Source organism: Leuresthes tenuis, unplaced genomic scaffold, assembly GCF_036924035.1.
Source record: "Leuresthes tenuis unplaced genomic scaffold, fLeuTen1.0.hap1 SCAF_17, whole genome shotgun sequence".
Classification (NCBI taxonomy): Eukaryota; Metazoa; Chordata; class Actinopteri; order Atheriniformes; family Atherinopsidae; genus Leuresthes; species Leuresthes tenuis.
This window is the reverse complement of record NW_027325371.1, coordinates 14,637,424-14,656,325: the sequence shown is the minus strand read 5'-3', so window position 1 is coordinate 14,656,325 and position 18,902 is coordinate 14,637,424. Positions and strand designations below refer to the sequence as shown.

Below are 18,902 nucleotides of genomic sequence, written 5' to 3'. Positions count from 1 at the left end.
GACCCAGCAGGGACAGAGAAGACCCAAGCGACCCCTTCCCTTAACCGCCACCACCTTCAGACACATTTGTAGAACCAGCAGGAATCAAAGCTTGAGTCAGTCTGCCCTCTGCATGCATCAGGGCACTGGCATCCCCAGTCTGCACACACTGCCCTCACAAGGGGAGCGTGTGTGTCCCTGCATGATGTCAAGCTGCAGAACAAGCCGGGCTGTAGGGGATGGAGGCATCATATCTCAGGGATTACACAGCTCTCTAATGCTCACACTCAGCAAACAAAGAACTGACAAGTTGGATTTCCCAAAGATGGAACAACAAGCAGCTTGGCTACGTGCAACGGGACTTTATCAAAGCGAAGGAGGCGGAAGATTTCAGTAACAGAAGTATGCACTGGCCAGCAGTTATTTCAAAATGAAGGCTGGCAGTTATCAGTTCACAAAGTGCGGAATGGAGATGGATGCGCGCACAAATATTCTCAGTAAAACTGTGCAGGCTTTCGTGCATTGTAGGTAAACTCGGCTTGCTAATGTGTTTAAAGCCAGTCAGGTGACGCATGTTAGTCCTCTCTGAGGCACAAAGCATATTTTGTGGGAATGAGCGCCAACAACATCCATGTCAACTCTCCTGCACGGCAGCGCAAAGCGGCAAGCGTCCCACCAATGTCTGCCGAGCTGCAAATACGACAGCTCGGTAAAAGCAACAGCACTGGGCTTGGATTATCCAAACTGCGGCGCTCGTTAGGTCGACCAGTCCAAGCTACTGTGGCACTGCCATGAAGAAAACCGACATGCTCAGCCGGGCAGCCGTATGCTAACCAAACCGAGCCCATACACCACCAACAACTGCGATAAAAACCGAGCACCCGCGGCGAAGACAACACTGATGTCAAAGTGGGCTGAGCTAAAAAAAAAAAAATTCATCCCCAATCCGGATGCTGCATTTACCGTCAAAATATCGTGTATCTGCACAAGTTGAAAGCGACACAGGAGCTAATGTTTCGTGCTTTAGCAGCCAAGGCGGTATGTAAATCCTACCATAAAGCGTTCAGTAGGTTCTCATCGGCGGCGGAGCCTCTGCAGCCATTTTGTAGTAACTGACCGGAGCAGGAGCTCGAGACGGTTGAATCGGTGGTAACGGGGGAAGGTGGGTGGAGCCTCGCCGTGCCATGTGACCATCAATAACAAAACAAACTGGTCCCACTTCACAACGCTCCACCCCCGGTGTTTCCATAACAACTGCAGCCCCTCCATCACGGCAAAGCGACCAATGCGGTCAGCCTTCCTGAAGATATATTACCAAAGACGAAAGTAAGCAAGTGTAGAAGTGAACAAACTTCGAGTGAAAAGTGAATTGTTCAATGGAGAAAGGCCAAATATGCAAAAATGTTTGAGCTGTGTTTGTAGTTTGTGCAGCATGAAACCTGTGCTGTCTTATAACACCAACAGAGGGCACAATTTATATTGTCAATACACTACAATGTATGAAGCAAGCATCGTCCTAAACCCACCCATAATATTGATAATTAAAAGAACTTCTGAATCCCCCAAATATCCAAGAGGGAATCGATTATTAACGTCATTTTTATATTTGGATATTTAAAACATATCCAACTCATTGATAACCACCACATACACAGTGACCACAAAAGCCTTGAGGGCTGTACCAAAGTTTGACTTGAGGTTAGTATAGCCTTGAGGTTTGTTCAGAGGAGGCAGCCCTTCCATGTATTAATCATTCTTGCAATATTCTGATAAATGTCATTGACCTTTCAGTGCAAAGATGCACTTCTTAGCATCTCAGATAAACCTACTGTGGTGCAATCTTAAAACACTCATATTTTCTTTATCATCTGTTTCCATGGAGCCAGGCTTTCTTGTAATATTTTTAAGTAGTCTTGAGCCACAGTTTCCCAGGTTTCATAAAAGTCTTAACAGTTTTTTTCCTTTGGACATTGTAGGCACCATAAATAAAGGGGTGAACATAACAGACAACTTATTGTATCTTCAGGCACTTCAAAACAAACAGCCTGTCGTAAGACAAATCATTTGTGCACTTGTGGTGAAACAAATCAATACAGATGTACTCAGATGAACTAAGAGCAAACACGTATGACTGGATGACACTCAGTGAATCATAGCTGGAGCTCAAACAGCAAGCACCAAAGTATACACTGTGGCACCTGAAAGGACGCTGGTGGGAAACATCAAATGGTTGACACCCACAATGAGGAATTGCAACTCTGGTGACAAAGCAGGTTGATCACCATCGTGTGCTGGCAGATACTGAACCATCTGTATCTTCTGTCACAGACAGATACATCTTTATATCACCGAAATCTGCTTACACGACAGTGACAGCAGCAAAACACAATTAATTAACAGGATGATGGAGTGCAAAGGGAGAAGTATGTGGCGAGGACAAGGGGGCAGGCACTAATCGCACGCCATGTAATGAATCTTCTGTGTGCCATGGCAGCCGATGACAATCTATTGGCTAAATCCTCCACAGTGCATTTCTGACCACACTGTAGGTACGACCTCCCTCAGCAAAGGTCCTGAAGATTTAGCTTAACGCTTGGCAAACGCTTGGCTTTGAACATTTCCTTTAGTGCAACTATAAGTTTTACATTTGTGGTTTTTGATTAGATGTCTGAAATCTCTCAATGCAGTGTCATAAAATTTGGTCCACAAATTCATGTTCCCTTCTGGATTCATCGTAGTGACGCCTACAACAACTTGTAAAATCAAAAAGCTGCTGTTTCGAGCTGATTTGCAAACATTAAATACTGTAACATGCTAAGTGAACACGGTACCAAACAGCAGCATGTTAGATTGATTGTAAAACTGGCTGCGAAATCAGCTGAAGCTCATTTAAGCATAATTGAGGGCAGGACGGCTAAATTTCACCCATTACCTGCAGTTCTGTAACAGTAGTTTTTCTACTGATGACCCCCTTGGTAGAAAACTACCAACTGTTGTATCTCAGTTTGATCATTAGATTTATTTATTAGACCTCGCTGGAAGTAGACTCTTAAATCAATCAAAATGTCTTTTTAAACTTAGGTGAAGGCAGGTGTTAGACACCTCCTGGCTGTGCAGAACATTTGTATTGATTCAGTTAGAGGTATGACTCTATTCACTAAGCTGGGTCTTAAAAAGGTCTCATGTTAGTGACTGCCTATGTATGTGTGTGTGTGTAAGTTTGTAAGGTGGCTTAAACATTTATTAGCCTTCACATTTTATGCATTAATTTGAAATATTCATGGTAATGGCTACCAGTTTTGGAACATAATCATCTCTGTTACATTGAGGTATCTTAACTTTTGATTTAATATATCAGTTTCATGCTGATTTATACCTCTAGTCCACCATAAATCAGAGGGAAATATCTTCCCTTTCCATCCTGTATAAGGATGCAAAATATGTTAGTCGTTTAAATGACTTAAATCATGTTTCTACTTATACTTTGGCATTGCAGGTTTTTACAGTCAATGATCCAGTGAAGGTGTGCCGCATCAGTCTAACTCATGATCAGAATGTCTGAATTAATCTATTTTTTTTCCCCACAATCATTAATCAAAGTTTTAAGCATTGCTTAATACAGACATTTTTCAGAAAAGCATTGCCAGTAGGTCCACTGATCAACTTGGTCATGTTTAAGCTTGGTTGTCAGAGGTGTTTATGTCCCATATAAGACAAGGCTGTGCAATTAACTAGGGGTATATGGTATCATACTTCACTTTGCAGACTGTAATTGAGAGACAGATAAGTAATTGTGTTTTGCAGCTAATCAGACAGGAGCTGCCCACATACAGAGTTTGCTGAGCGTGGCACTCTGCACTAATCAGATTTATTGCATGTATGAACATAATTGTGTGTCTTTATGGATTCATATTATTAAATTGAACAATTAAGCTCTGGCAAACACTAATTTGCCTCATCAATGTCTCTTTCTTTCTCTGCTTCTTTGCATCACTCAGATCTATTTTTCATTAGCAACGTGGCATATAGTGAGTTAAGAGTGTACCTATAAACACACATATACGTTACGCTGCCGCTGTCCCACTGAGAGGAGACAGAGGTAGAAGGGGATGGCAGTGACAAGCTATGAAAGCTTGTCTGTTCATCACCCTTCAAAGTCAGTGCATGCCATCCCCTGACTGCACCTGCCAAGGTCACTCTGCTGCTGTTTGATGTTGGGGGTTGGAGTGGGGTGTTGGCGAGCTGCAGTGCTAAGAATATTGCCCCACCGGCAGCTATGATTGTTTCTGTTTTCATTGTAAAAGAAGTCCTCAGGGGCAGAGATATTAATCTATTGTGATATAATGAATCTCTTCTGGAAAACAAGCAGACACTTGGGCCAACAATGGTCGCAGACAATCTGTCTGCTGGAATAGGAAGGAATGAAGTTATAGCCTGTCTGATCTGACGCGGAGTATTCAAATGTGAACGTAAAACCATTACATTGTGTACTAATTCTTGGTTAACCCCAGTTATACATACGCCAGCCCTGTCACAGGCCATTTTATTTATCTAAAAGCCATATGCACATAAATGCAACATTCTGCAGGCAGAAAATGTCAGTGTTACTCCCACCTTGTCACATGAGGCACATTTCAGCTGCAGGACCCTTTTCCAGGAGCAAGAGTCTTTTAGGGGGTTGTTTCCTCACACTCCTGTGGTCTATTTCGACTGCAGGAACCAGGGACTAAACAGAGCTCCAGGGAAGAAATTTCATCCCCAAAAATGGCCCTAATAAGGAGGTTGTGCTTTGAGACTTCCCAGAATTTCCAGCGCTGTGATCTGCATCTCTGAACATTTCTGAGTGGTTAAATATTTCTAGGGTTTTATTTCAACCTTTCTGTTTCAGTTATTTCAAGTCTGACATCAAACATAACTCAGACATTCATGCCCTTCGATCAGCTGAGGAGACACAATGCAGACTGTAAGCTGTGGGGGTGTAGCAGCTTGAATGAGTGAAAGAGAGGGAGCACTCATCATGACAAAAAAAATAATAGAATCAGTGTTGTTGTTTGTTTGCTTCACAGTGGTTATGTTCTAAGACACAATTAAAAATGCTTGCAACCCATAGAAACATGTAACGTTAACTGATTTTGAGTGAATAGAGCTGAGCTGCATTTCCCGATTTGATTGATTTAAGCTGCTGAGTGACCACTGAGGCGGGCCATTGGGTGGCAGTAACACCCCTCATTGGCTTATTATCCCTAATCTACCCTGCACCTTAGACTTCATTGCAAATACATAAGATCCAGGACTGAAGTAATCTTATAAGCCTGGAAAAAAAAAAATCAGGTTGTTTATGTTCTAGGTGCTGTGGGTGCTGTGGGAAAACAATAGTCTCATACTGTAACCAAACAAGTCTCCTGAAGGAAGGTACACTGACTTATCATCCTCCGCTTCGAACCCCCAAATGCAGGCTTGATGAACGAAAAATGTTGAAAACACTGAGCTTATGTAGATCCATGTTTTCTAGAAATATAATTTGGCAAAGTTTTATTCTGGCAACTGGGCTAACATGAAACAATGATGATTACAATGCATATCTCCATCTCAGACTTTATTACTACTGAGAGCAAGTGTTTGGTGCATTAATACTGTAACAGTAACAGTTTCCCCCTCACACACACACATGCATTCACGCTATTCCCTCTTTTTCCCCACAGCATCCACATGTCAGAGTGATGAATGTCTTTTCCTTGTGAGTGACCTCTAAGGTTAGCAGTAGTGGGGAAAATGCAGCCAAGCTGCCTCATTTCCCCAGCAGTAACAGCAAGGTAACAGCACGGCATAATTCACCATTGCTTGGCCACTGCTTTCATCACAAGTGTAATCAAGCTGGCTGGGACTCTGCAGGCTCTGTTGAACTGAACTAGGCTGGACTACACCAGGGTGGAATGGGCTGATAAGATGGGGAGAGATTTTATGTTTTTTGAAAATAGGATATGTAGTCTGTGAGCAGGAGTGCCGACATGTTCCTTAAATTTGCACATAAAGAAGCCTTATGAAGATCCCTACTCAAGGTCTAAAACCTTTATTACAACATCAAGATACCGAGCGCTGTTACTGTCAAGTCCACCATCTGCTAATGTAACAGACCAGACTGAAGCAGATTGCTGGCATAAATTTACATATAAAACCATACTGGACATACTCTACACTTGAACACACATGATTAGTCACTTGTTATGGAGAAACGGGACTAACATAAAAATACATTTTAAATAAGCTGATTGAGGAATTGATCAGTCACAACAAAAGGGACCATATTGTAGCAAGACTCCACGCGCTTCATGCCTCACATATGCCACCTCTGCTTTGCAATGTGGTCACAAATTAAACATAAGGATGCTATTATGCATGAAGGCCAGTGACAGTGACCTAATGAATATGGGCAGCCATAACGCAGTCAGCAGCATCCCCTCATTGTAGAGCTTCTAACTAGGACACGATCAGTCTTCCTGTCAGCAGCCACTGTCTGTGCCTTGCTGTCATAAACAGATATATTATTCATGAATTAGCATTATTGTCCACTTAATTATTCATTAGCTCTTAATCATCACATGATAATCTTTGCCAGGTTGTGGAAAATTAGGTATAGAAAGATAAATGTTATCTAAAGGGTCGTATCATCTTGGGGCAATTGTAGAGTGTTCTGTACTTGAATGGTTATGATTTTATGGGAAGTTATGGACGTATAGAATGGGCATTATTGGTAAAATGGTGAGAAAGAAAAAATTAAGTTGATGAGACTTTAAGAGCTTTAGAAGAATTCAGATTAATGGGACAATAAGGATAAATTTTGAAAGGATGATAAATTACAATTAGCACCCTGAGGACTGTGTACTCCTAAGAAATAATGAGAACATTAATTTCAGAAATCTTTTGTTACTTAAGGAAAAGACTGTCATTAAGGGATAAATGTGCACCCAAGCAAAGAAAAGCTCAAAAAATCTTTTGTGTTGCTTTATCAATTTTAAAAGCTGCTGTCCTCCACCCCAGGCTGTGTTCTCTCTCCTGTCACCTCATTTTCCTTTCCTGCAACCACCTACCGTACCCTCTATTTCTTTCTTCATTTTCCAGTCCAAGCACATACACCACAGAGGGGAATGAATCATTCATAGCAGCATAAAATGCCCTCAACCCTCTCACAAGAGAGACAGAGGCGAAGACAGAAAGACAGTGTAACAAGCAGCGACAGAAGCTGATAGAGAAAAAAGAGGGCTGCAATAACAGAGCTAGAAATGGGTTAAGATATAAGACAATACTGTGAGTAGTAGATTAAACACATGTTTTAGATTAAAAGGATGTTAGAAGGAGGCTGGATAAGACATTTGACAATTTAATAAGGTTTAACTCGCTAATATGGACAATTTTCATATCACGCATAAGATCAAAATCGTCTCTTTATGTGTTTAATAAAGAATAAAAGCATTGTTAACTGATGTGTCTATCTGCGTGCGTACAGTAATCACAGATAGTGCCGTTTGAGTGCTAAGCTGGAGCTTTGTCTGAGTCAAAGATGGTTTATATTAGATAAGAGCAATAAAAAAACAAGATTAACATCTCAGTGAACGCAGGTTTAATGAGTTCTTATAAACTCATGTTGTGCAGGCAAGATTAAGCTTTACGTATCATACAAAATTACATTTCTATGTTTTTTTTTTCTTACTATGAAAATGAGATCTCAAAGCAGTGAAATGATAAACTTCAATACATTTCTATAAGCCACTGGGACTTTGGTGAGGCTGTGACGTGAGCCTCGATGCCATCACATGTTGTTCACTTCCCCTGCATCCTTCTTCATTTTCACCAGTTTTACTTTTCCAAAAACAATAAAAATTGACAAAATAAAAAAATTAGAACGAGCAGAAGCACCAAATTTAATTTAAAGCTCTGAAACAGCGGGTTTGAAAAAGAGCTAAAAAGCAAAGATACGGGGAATGAACGATCTGGAAAATATTTTTCAACTGAAATTTGAAAGATACGTTCTGGTGACACGTGAGCCTTAAATTGAGTTACTAGAAAAATATCTAATATAAAACATTTTAGAGGGATATATCCCTTATGACACCGATGTTGACAGTAAAGGCACTTCCAAACCTTATGACCCAGCAGCTCTCTGTTGACTGTTGAAGTCATTGGAACCCTCAGTCACCCTTGAGATGTGTTCTTTTTGGATGTTTCAATTGTGGAGAATAATTAATTTTCCTTTGTATAAGAGTGAAAGTGCTCTGACTTGTATCAGTTACTTTAAACTATCTAATTAAGTGCTTGTAATCCATGTGGTATACGTGAATTGTAATCAATCTGTGCTCAAGAACTTTGAATGACAACAAAGTGCAAACGTGAGTGCATGAACAAGAACAACAAGAAAACTGAACTGACTGGTGATAGTTCAGGAAGGAACCTACTGATGCATAGAACTCCCACAATTCTTGCTGTGTGCCAGGAATGGTAAATGTCTCCTCACTAATATTGTTCCTTTTCACCCTGTGAAGCCTTCTATAAAGTGCTTTACATGTGTTTATCATTCACTCATCCACACAGACACTCACACAATTCTTATCATTTATATAGAGAATATATATGCACTTTATATACAGTATGAAGTGCTTTATCTTTACAATCACACACCAGCGACCATAATGGGGGAAATATGGGGTTCAATGTATTGCCCAAGGACATTTTGAAGGTTTGACTGCCCAAATATGAATTTTAATTCGTATCATAAGACAAAAGTCTCTTGATGCTTTTGAATTTGTCCTGGAATCCAATGAGGAGGTTGAAATAAATTCCAAACAATCCCAATGATATTTTCTGCTAACAGTAATCCTGGCAGTTTGGATCTGGAGCCACTGAGAAAGTAGAGAATTCTCCTGTTATATTTCCTTCTCTCACTGAGGGCAGCAGGCCTCTACAGCATACAAACGTACAAGCACACACACACACACACACACCGACACACACACACACACACACACACACACGCACAGGGACAGAGCAAACACAGCCACGCTAACTAACAGGGAGGTCCTGATTCAGTGTTGACAGCAAATCTGTCTGTATGGGTGATTTTATCAGCAGGAGGAAAATCAAGTTGTGAGACTGAGACCAAAGTCTTTCATCAGGTCTGTGTCAGCTTTCCATTCCCGCATTTCTTCACTCCCTCCTCACCTATTTTTCCCTTGTCTCTATATTGAAACAACTATATTAAAGCGGTCTGCTTGGATTAAACAGTTTGATTGCAGCCGCAGCAGCAGCTCGTTCCTGTGGATGAAAAAGAAATCAGCTGCTGCAGTGTTTCGAAGGAATCCAAACACTTATAGACCATGAACAACAACAACCAACCAAAAAAAAACTAAATAAAAAACACAGAAGACCCACAAAACAAAGCACAAAACTCTGTAAGTGGTCCAAATCAAAACAGCCCTGCAAGAAGAGCTCATGATATAGCTATGCCACGGTGGGAAAACACATACATTGCCCACACCAGCATGCTGCGTGAACTGGCATCTCCCCACACTGAAGGAATGAGCAGTATATCACATAATGCCATCGCATTAGAGCCTCGTATTTGTTTATCTGTGCAGAGCATAAAATCAGCTATTTAATCATGAGGAAAACCCAGCCAACTGTGGCAGCCTGGGCCCAGTGATGCTGGAAAGTACCAGAAAATTACAGAAGAAAAGGAAAATATCTTCCGTGTTAGTGGAGCTGTGGATATTGACAAGTTAATCATCAGTCTGTTTGTACAGGCAGAGATGAGCATGCTGCTACCATTTCTGTCATGGCCTTTTACATGTTAAGTGCCTTCAATAATGTTTTTCATGGTTTAACAACTTAACAGCTTGTTTTTTTCCTCACTTATAGCATTGAAACACACACACACACGCACACTCGCTCTCACACACACACTCACAGGCATTGTGTTGTTTTGTAGTATCCTGCTGAGAGAGTGACAGAAAAGTGAAATCAACACTGACAAATTGAGCCATTACACCACAAAAGGCCACAATATGTCAGGCCTTTACATATAACAGGAAAAGAACAAGTGCCATCAAGTCCATTGCATTATCTTCCACCCTCTGCATCCCACAAAAGCGTATTTTTCCATCTCAAGGAACCAATGTGTTTTCCTGTCAATGCATCAACTCATCAAGACCTCGACCCCTCCTCTCCTGCCCTCCCCTCCCTGTCGTATAAAATGCCTTTGATGTCTTCATTGAGAGTCTGGGGGTACTGATGTGTGTGTGTGTGTTTTACAAGTGTGTATTAGCTCTGCTGTTATGTTGGTCATGACACTCCAGCTCCTAATTGCTGCACCAGAGGGGGAGCAGCGGGCACAGCCCATCTAAACTTTTCATTCCTTTCATTAAAGGTGGAGACAGTGACAGGGACATGAAAAGAGAGAAGAAAGAAAATGAAGACAAGGATTAAAGACAGAAAGTGAGGAGGGGTGACTGTCACATATGTGGGAGAAGAAGAAGAACAAGAAAATATGCAAAATAATGGAGAGGAAAAAAGAGACTGTTACTGAAACTTTGAGAAAAAAGAAAATTCATCAGACATTTTATTATTCCAATACTCTCAATATATGCAATTTGAAGTCATGGACATGAATGTTTATGAATGTTATAAACATGAATGAGTCTTTATGTGTGTCAGTGACTGCTGTCATTGAGGGTCATTTGGTCAAACATGTCATTTGTATGCAAAGATGACACCGTTTTAGGTGTCTTATAACAACAAGTTGACATTTATCAAGACAACCTCATTATGTAACCTCTGATAAAAAACAAGAAAGCAGGTCTAATAATCAAGTTTAAACAAAAGTATTTACTTTCAGTGGGTTTTTGGTACAAGTTTGGACAAGTCAATAAAATATCTTTATGAGTAAAATATGTTGCCTATTGTTGGGCAAAATAAAACCAATACAATCAAATATCTTGAAACTGCAGTGTTTAAACTGGCGCTAAAAAGACTAAATGTGAAGCAGTCTAGTCATACAATTGTACAGTTTCCCAGCAAGTTTATGCTCACAGTAGCTGGTTTAAGCACTGCGAAGCGTTCATTTTGTAACATTCCTTGAGAGTGAAATAGATCGTAAAGCAAGGCGTGTTTTAATGTACCTTGTGAGGTTATGATCTAGTTATCAACAACTGGTCCACAAGACCAAAAAAAGGAACTCGCACATATGTTCACATTGAGCAAAAAGACCTTCAGCAATATGTTCATTTTCTGCAGTCAAATGAGTCACTATATTGATAATGAAGATGCGCATAAACATTAAAACTCATATTAAACATTTGGTAATGAGAATTAGCAATGGTTGATATGATTTTAGCAGCTGGTGCTACTGTTTGAGTGTAGAAACAATATCTGGGAATTCAGGGTTTGTGCATAAAAAAGACAGCCTGAGAGCATTCGAGAATACAACATGGCCTCCAAACAAACAGATGCATCAACTTCACATCTTCAGCTGATCCATCCACTGAAATGGTCTCCATGGAAGGGTGGCTGTCAAGAAGCCATTCTTAAGGAGGGGTATTGGGAAGATTGAGGTATGCCGCATCACTGGAGAGAACTGGAGCGAAAGTCAACATTATTGAAGCAGTGTGGGATCATCTTGACAGAGAACGAAACAAAAGACTGTCAAAATACATAGAGGAGCTTTGGAATGTCATTCAAGAAGCCTGGAGAACTATTCCTGAAGACTACTTAAAGAAATAACAAGAAAGCTTGTCTGAGACGTTTCAGGCTGTTTTGAAGAATGAAGGTGGTCATATCCAATATTGGCTTCCAAGTTCAGAATTATACACTCTGTTTTGCCTTATATACTGTAAATCCATTATTGTGTGTACATGTTTCAGTAAATTATCACACCTATTTCCAATTTTCCTGGCAATGTACATATAAATGATGGGTGAATAAAGAATCTTACACAGTACATTTGGTAATTTAGCACCTCTATTAAAGTACATGGATGAAGGCGTAACTGCTGTTGTTAGAATGGAGATTTTTCCTACTAAGTAGCTTTCTGCCTCATAATTATAGGTCAAAATAAATTTTGATATCATCAAAGAGTGTGAGTATTTACAATATTAAATGGGCAACAACAAAATCCCTTGTGCTCTTTTGTCAGCTTTTAGCAGGCATCTGGCTAGATGTCTTTGCCCAGGGGGAAGCAGCTAACTCACTCTGTCAAGGCCCCCATTGCTGGTTGCCATAGAAATAACTGGCAGAAGATACAGAACCTGCCAAATGGAAAATGTCAATTATGGTAGATATGTAGATATAGGCAGGGAGGATCTGAATAAGGATGGTGATGGTGACAGGGTGAGAAGAGGCGGTAGGTATTTATATCTATCTGTGTATACTGTCAGACAACACGGGCACACTCAGTGAATTAACATGTGTACGCCTGCCCTTTATTTCTCTTTGTTACACAGTAGTGATTAGATGCTGAATGTGAGGGGTGTCAGGGAACAGGGGGGTTTCTGGGGCAGCACTGAGGAGTTAGCTCTCCCCTTTAATCCACATATTGATCCTTTTACACAGCCTGAGCCACGATCAATACAGGCAATAAAACCAAACCAAGCAGCCTCCCTGGGGAACAGTGACAGACATCCTCAGGCAACGTGTGTGTGTGTGTGTATGTGTGCATGTGTCCGTGGCAGGTAATAGAGTGTGTGCTGCATGTGTTTCCCAACACAAATCAGTCAACTGGACAGCCCTCAGTGGCTGTCAAGTGAGCTTCCCTCGAGAGACACTGAACATTCAAGATGACAAAATAGTCAGTGTGCTGCATAAGTGATCAGACAACGGCTCAGGTACCAACCAGAGAGAAGCTGTTGCACCGGATACTCTATCATCGCTCATACACACACACACACACACACACACACACAGATTTTGTGCATGAATACATAGTTGCATAGTTGCAGATGCAGTCCCACTTCTGGAGTGTCATGTGAATAACACACAGTGAGTTATACTGCCCCCTGCAGGTGAGCTGTACAACACCCAGTGACAACGTTGATTAATGTATAGATACCGTTTTATAAGATATTATCCTCTACAAATCTAAAAGTCTGAGCTTTGAATTTATGAACAAACAAAGAGATCACGCCTATTCAGACACAAATAACAGATTAAGTCACACAAACATATACATAAAGTGTACACATTGCATTGTCTCTCTCTTTCTCTCTCTCTCTCTCTCTCTCTCTCTCACACACACACACACACATAAATACTTCATATGGCTCTGAACACAAAAAGACAACTTTTATAACACCGACAAAAGACACAAATCAACTATGAAATCACAGCAGAGAGGATGTTTACAATCCACTGTACTTTGCAGGGTTTGTTATTGCTGCTGTCCCCACTGACTCGGTAATCATCATTACTTTTATTGTGGCTGTTAGTGTAGCATCATTAGCGTACTGTATTGCGCTGGGTGAGGGGAGACCTGAGGTGGACTATTCTGCTCGTAATATTGTCATCCTGGGCCAAATCTATTGTTGTACAGGCAATGCAATTACACGATTTTGCATCTTTTAATATCTGTTGGAAATTGCTCTTTTCCAAGTCCAATCAAATTCATGAGGTGTGTGAGGTGCAAAGGCAAGAGTAGATTATATCTATGGAAATCAGCTTTTGAAAATCACATTTCTGTGATTAGACATTTCCCACAGCATAGTTAATATTATTTGCAGCAATTATTATGCATCATTTTAGTGTGAAATCCCATACAGTGAGTTTTTCTGGAAAAAAACATCCAAACAATTCTGAAAGAAACATATTCTGAGGAAATATGTGTGTGAGGAAATATATAAGATGTGTGAGACTGTGGCTGATGCTTGTAAACAGAGAATGAGATTGGGCCTGATGGGGGCTCCAGGCCATCCAATCTGATCCTCAGTTGTAACGACTGCAGCAGAGAGAGGAAGAGAGAGGTGATCAAAATGAAGAATGAAAGGAAGAGTCGAACAGAAGGATGAGATCTAAAATATGGATTCTTTTGAGGGAGACAGAAACATGCAAACAAATGTTGCAAACAAAAGCAAGCATGAAATTCTGACAGATGGGGAGACAGACTGAGACACGGAAGCTGTAACATTAAAGAGAAGCAGTGTGGTGAGACAGGGAGTCGAACCAAGCCCGAGATAACTTGACAAATCCCATTGATTGTGCTCTTGAGAGGGTTGTGCTTCATTAACAGATAAAGACTGGCAGAGACAGAAAAGAAAAAAGAAAGGGAAGAGAGACAGGCATGCTCTTTGTTCCTCAGTCTTTACTAATTTCACCGTTATCTTCTTTAGGGAGCTTTATTTCATGACAGGACTGTGAATTCCAAATGAGCACAAGCTTCTAACAGTATGCTGATTTGTACTCCCTCTTGTTCCACAATGCTCTCTCTTATCCCGTCCTCACGTGGCATGGATACAGGTGTGTGCTACAGCTACACAGCATTTCTGCTGTTCCGAGTGGCCCCTGGACTTTAAAGGGCTGGCTTTGGCAGTTTTTGCGAGACAAAAGTTCAGTAACAATGTCAATATATATCTGCTGCCTAAATGTACAAAGTCGAGGAAAATCAAGCAAGACTGAAAGTTTTGATAAAGAACCAGAGACCTTTGTGCATAGCAAGACATGCGGAAATGGTGAGTGGCCAGAGCAAATTTGTATGCAAGATGTTAGTAGGTGCTACAATAGCTGTGAATGTGTCTTCACAAGTTGCTGAAGGTTTTGTTTTGCTGCACACATGAGTTGTTGAACTCATGTGCATCTATTTGTTTGCAGGTTACCAGTTTATAAAGTTGCTGAATGTTGAACTTTCTCAAGAGTGACAGGCAGCTGCTTTGAAAAGTACTTTTCACACAGATCTCACAGATTTCACACTGGATGTTTGTAGAATTTTGGACAGTTAGGTGTGTCCCATCCATCCATTGTCTACACCAGCTTAATCCATCTCAGCGGCTGGGATGGGAGCCGATCCCAGCTGTCAGGGTGCGGTACACCCTGGACAGGTCGCCAGTCCATCACAGGGCCATATAGAGATAAGCAACCACACACACTGACACACACTCCGAGGGACAATTTGTCAAAGGAAGCTGGAGTACAGGAAAGAACCCACAATATGAATGAAATGGAAACCCCAGAAGGCACAACATGCCCTCATTGAGGATCCAGGTAAACAGTAGACAAAGCAAAGCTAGCTCTGTTTGTTGCTTAGTTTAGCTTTCTGGTTATCCTTTTCAGTTCTTTCTCTCAAAAGGAAATCCAATCACACTATTTCCCAAGATGTTAAACTTTTGATTTCTGATAAAAATCTCTGGGTAGAGCAAAGGTCGGGGCTTCAGACAGACCAGCCCAGACATGACCTTCGACATTATAACCTTCACAGCTTTCCAGTGATCAATATGGCTGCTGCTTGTAAGCATTGGTCGCTTCTAAAGCCAGCATGCTTATGGCATTATTATCCAACCTCTTATCCAAAATGACAAATATAAGAGGCTCATCTATACCTTAGTTAAGCTTAGTTGGCTTGACAAATTGGATTTGATTGCACAGTTTCATTTAAGGAATGAAGGCTGTGTAGTGGCATGTTCAATCACAGTTTTTAGACCAGAGTGTTGCTGACTTTGTAGTTGCAGCTATAAGGAGGGCTTTTATCTTATAGCACAAGACACAAGAGGAAGGCAGGGTGTTGAATATGGGGGTTATTTAAAAAACCACAGATCAATAGTCATTACAATTTTAATTTTGTTACAACAGCTGTTGTATCGCGTGGGACGGGATGCGTGTTGATGGGCAAGAGGGGAAGGGAGGGTCAAGAAGAGAATATTCAGACTATTACATCCTTCAGACAACATGTCCAAGCACACACATACACTTGTATTCATTTTCACTTCTGCACAGCTCTTTGTTCTGGTGATGAATGGAAGAAGAGGTCTTGCTATTAAATCATCTCTGCTGATTGAATAAGAGTTTCGATGAAAGATTTAGATTGATATCCCGCCTCTTCTGTTGGAGCATTGTGAGCAAAAAGTGCTGCTTGAACTGAAGGCTCCGCACTCTTATTCCTTGTATGGAATTTATTTTTGCTTTACCTTTTGCAAAACTGAACCACATTCAAAGATGTGCTATAACCACTTGTGTCTTTTTCTATGTGGATTTCCAAGTTTAAAACACTTGAGGTTTGTCACACATTGACTGATTTCTTTTTTTGGAGAGTGGTACCGGAGATAAAACTTGGTTCAGTAAGCCAGTGCAAACATACATGCTTCCTGGATTATTTGCTGTATTGCAGTGAAATTTGGTACAGTTAATGACTGTGGCCAGACAATAATTACAAATGTTTTTCCCAAGGTAGTGTTTCACAGTGACAGTCAGTCTTATGAACTCTTTTGGCATGGCGTATCTTAATATCAGCGTGCTAGTTTGATTATAAAACATGTCCATGTCCTCTTCAGGACAAACTGAAACATAACTTTGTATTGTCCAATATTCAAGCTTGTTTCACAAAGAAGATTCTTCTCTTTATGATAAAAATGTCAAAATAAAGTAGACATTGTGAACATTATCAACTAAAGCATGCTTATATTAACAAAGCACACAGCCTCACAGAGCTGACATGGCTTTGCACTTTATGCTATGAATTAATCTTGTTGTCATAAATAAAAAGAGAAGACTGTCTTTTCATAAATATGCATCATCTGCTTTCAGAGGTCTTTTTTTTTCCTGTTAGCCATGAGCGTCCTCTCAATCTGCACCAATCAACAGAGCCTATAGTCATTGAGTGTATTCTCTGCCTAAATCTCTTCAGCCATGATCCTCTGTTCTCTACCAAACCTCAATATATTGCGACATGGGTAGGCAGCAGGTTAATTGCCATTTAATTTGGTACCACAATGGCATCTTCATGTGAAACAGAGCTGTTTCCCTGGTAACCAACACTAAACCAAGGAGTCTGTGGCAAGGCTTTCATCTGTTCTGTGCCAGACAGGTAACAAATGTTTGATGTTTGATGGTGTTAGCTGCGTGAAATGTCACATGTGGAATGTAAGTTTCCCCAGTGAACTCTGAAATGTCTGGAAAACACCTAGCAGTCACAGCCCTGAAACATGATATCGAAGGAGAGAGTTGCGGTTCGGTTACAGCTCTGCCTGCAGACAGAAAGCAATCACAGTGAGTTACACTTCTTTTATTTCCCTCTCTCATTCAGTTCCTGATCAAACATTAACTCCACAGGGGGACTGACAGACTCACACTGAGCCCACCTGCATGCACAGCAGTGTTTGTGTGCGCTTTAATGGATGCTGAGCTCCAGCTTGCCTCCGCAATTGAGACATTGAAAGGAATAGCTCAACAGTGACAAATATGAAGAAAGCACAAACAAGTCCATCCTCCAATCACAAATGACAAGCTCACAAGCCGTCTGTCCAGTAACCTGGTGGGTATGAATCTGTGTGGCTGGGCACAGACTGGGGATGGAGCAGAGGATTACAGCCAAGCAGTCTATTCTTCTCTCCGTAGCATCCCGTCAGCTCATTTGAGCTCTATTCACCATTCCTATCTTGTAGCTGCAGCCGTACAGGCTCATCTGTCTCTATTTCCCACTTCCTGTCTTTGTGTCTTAGCACCATTTCAGCCTTAATCAATCTAATTCCAAACTTCAGATCAGAGCCCCAAAACATCGACCTGTTCACTGCTAAAACTTCCAGACCCTTGTATTTGCTTTCGTTCCTGATACATCCTCCCTGGTAGAGTTTGATAAAAAAGAACTGAATGCTTTGATTTATTTTTTTTGTGGAAAAGAAAAAACAGATAGAGGACATATATAGGAAATGACAACTTGGTAAGATTTCCCAACTAAGAGCAGTTTGCATTTTGGTTCTTTTTTTTAAATAGAAATTTAATATTTTTCAAACTGAGCTCTATTTTCCCTTGAATTTAGATATAAAATCTCGCCAGGCACAGGGATCAAACCCATATTCAACCGAAAAACTTTAGTTTGAATTATTCTTGACAATGTAAAAGCACAGGAATTTGCGTCATTAGTCATTGCAAAAGCAAGTCTTGTTCTGAAATTGCAGTTCCAAGAGATGAAAGACTTGCTGCAGACCGTGAGGAAATTTGTTCAACTCTTTTCCATCTCAGATTTCAAGGAGCTATACTTCCCTGTACTCAAATAAACAGGGATTTCCATTCAATTTAAGTGCCCCATTCAAATAAAAAAAGGCTAAAAACTGAATCCTCACATGTGGAAATTAAGTGGTTTGGTAGGTAAACTGTTTATGAACTGTATCATTGATCCAACTAGGAAGGCAGCAGTTAATCGGCTCAACGTCGATATCGGCTGACATTCAGTTTGTTGACTGAATTACAATCGGCCTATTGGCAAAACGACTAACATAAACCAATGCCATTAGATGAGGTTTTTCTGATGTTGCGTTGAGTTTGCCCTGAAACTGACAGGATTAGTCTGCGGCGGCAGATTCAGGAAATATCCAATGGGTGGAAGCTAATGCTGTAGCAGGCTATTTGTCTTTTACAATAACATTTTGTTTACCCAATCGAGTATTGAAGTTATTGAGTAGGCAATAGTTTAACAGGCTAAAAGGGCTTTTGAAACTTGTGAAAAGTTATAATAAAGATCGGTTAATACATCTGCATGACAGTTTGTGCTCATTCAAAGATTATGTGATGACATACCATCTGTTGTGCTATGTTTTTATCATGCATATTTCATTGTTCCGCTGACATTAAAGACAGAAAAATATTACCAAATCAATTAGTATCAGCCAAATGATTATTATTAACATCAGTATTGGCCTATTCCCAGTATTCCCTAGTTCCAACTATTTTTCGGAGACATC

General features: G+C 40.6%; 1 protein-coding gene across 5 annotated transcripts in view; it reads right to left on the bottom strand.

Moving 5' to 3' along the window:
• The window catches only part of tnrc6c1 (trinucleotide repeat containing adaptor 6C1), a 43,882-nt gene extending 42,780 nt beyond the window's left edge, over positions 1-1,102 (bottom strand). For 4 of the 5 annotated variants that reach the window (XR_011908078.1, XM_072369754.1, XM_072369756.1 and 1 more), the window contains exon 1: positions 1,033-1,102. The gene's annotated coding sequence lies outside the window, so the exon portion shown is untranslated. The other variant, XM_072369755.1, reaches the window with a different exon arrangement.
• Positions 1,103-18,902: the final 17,800 nt, after the last annotated feature.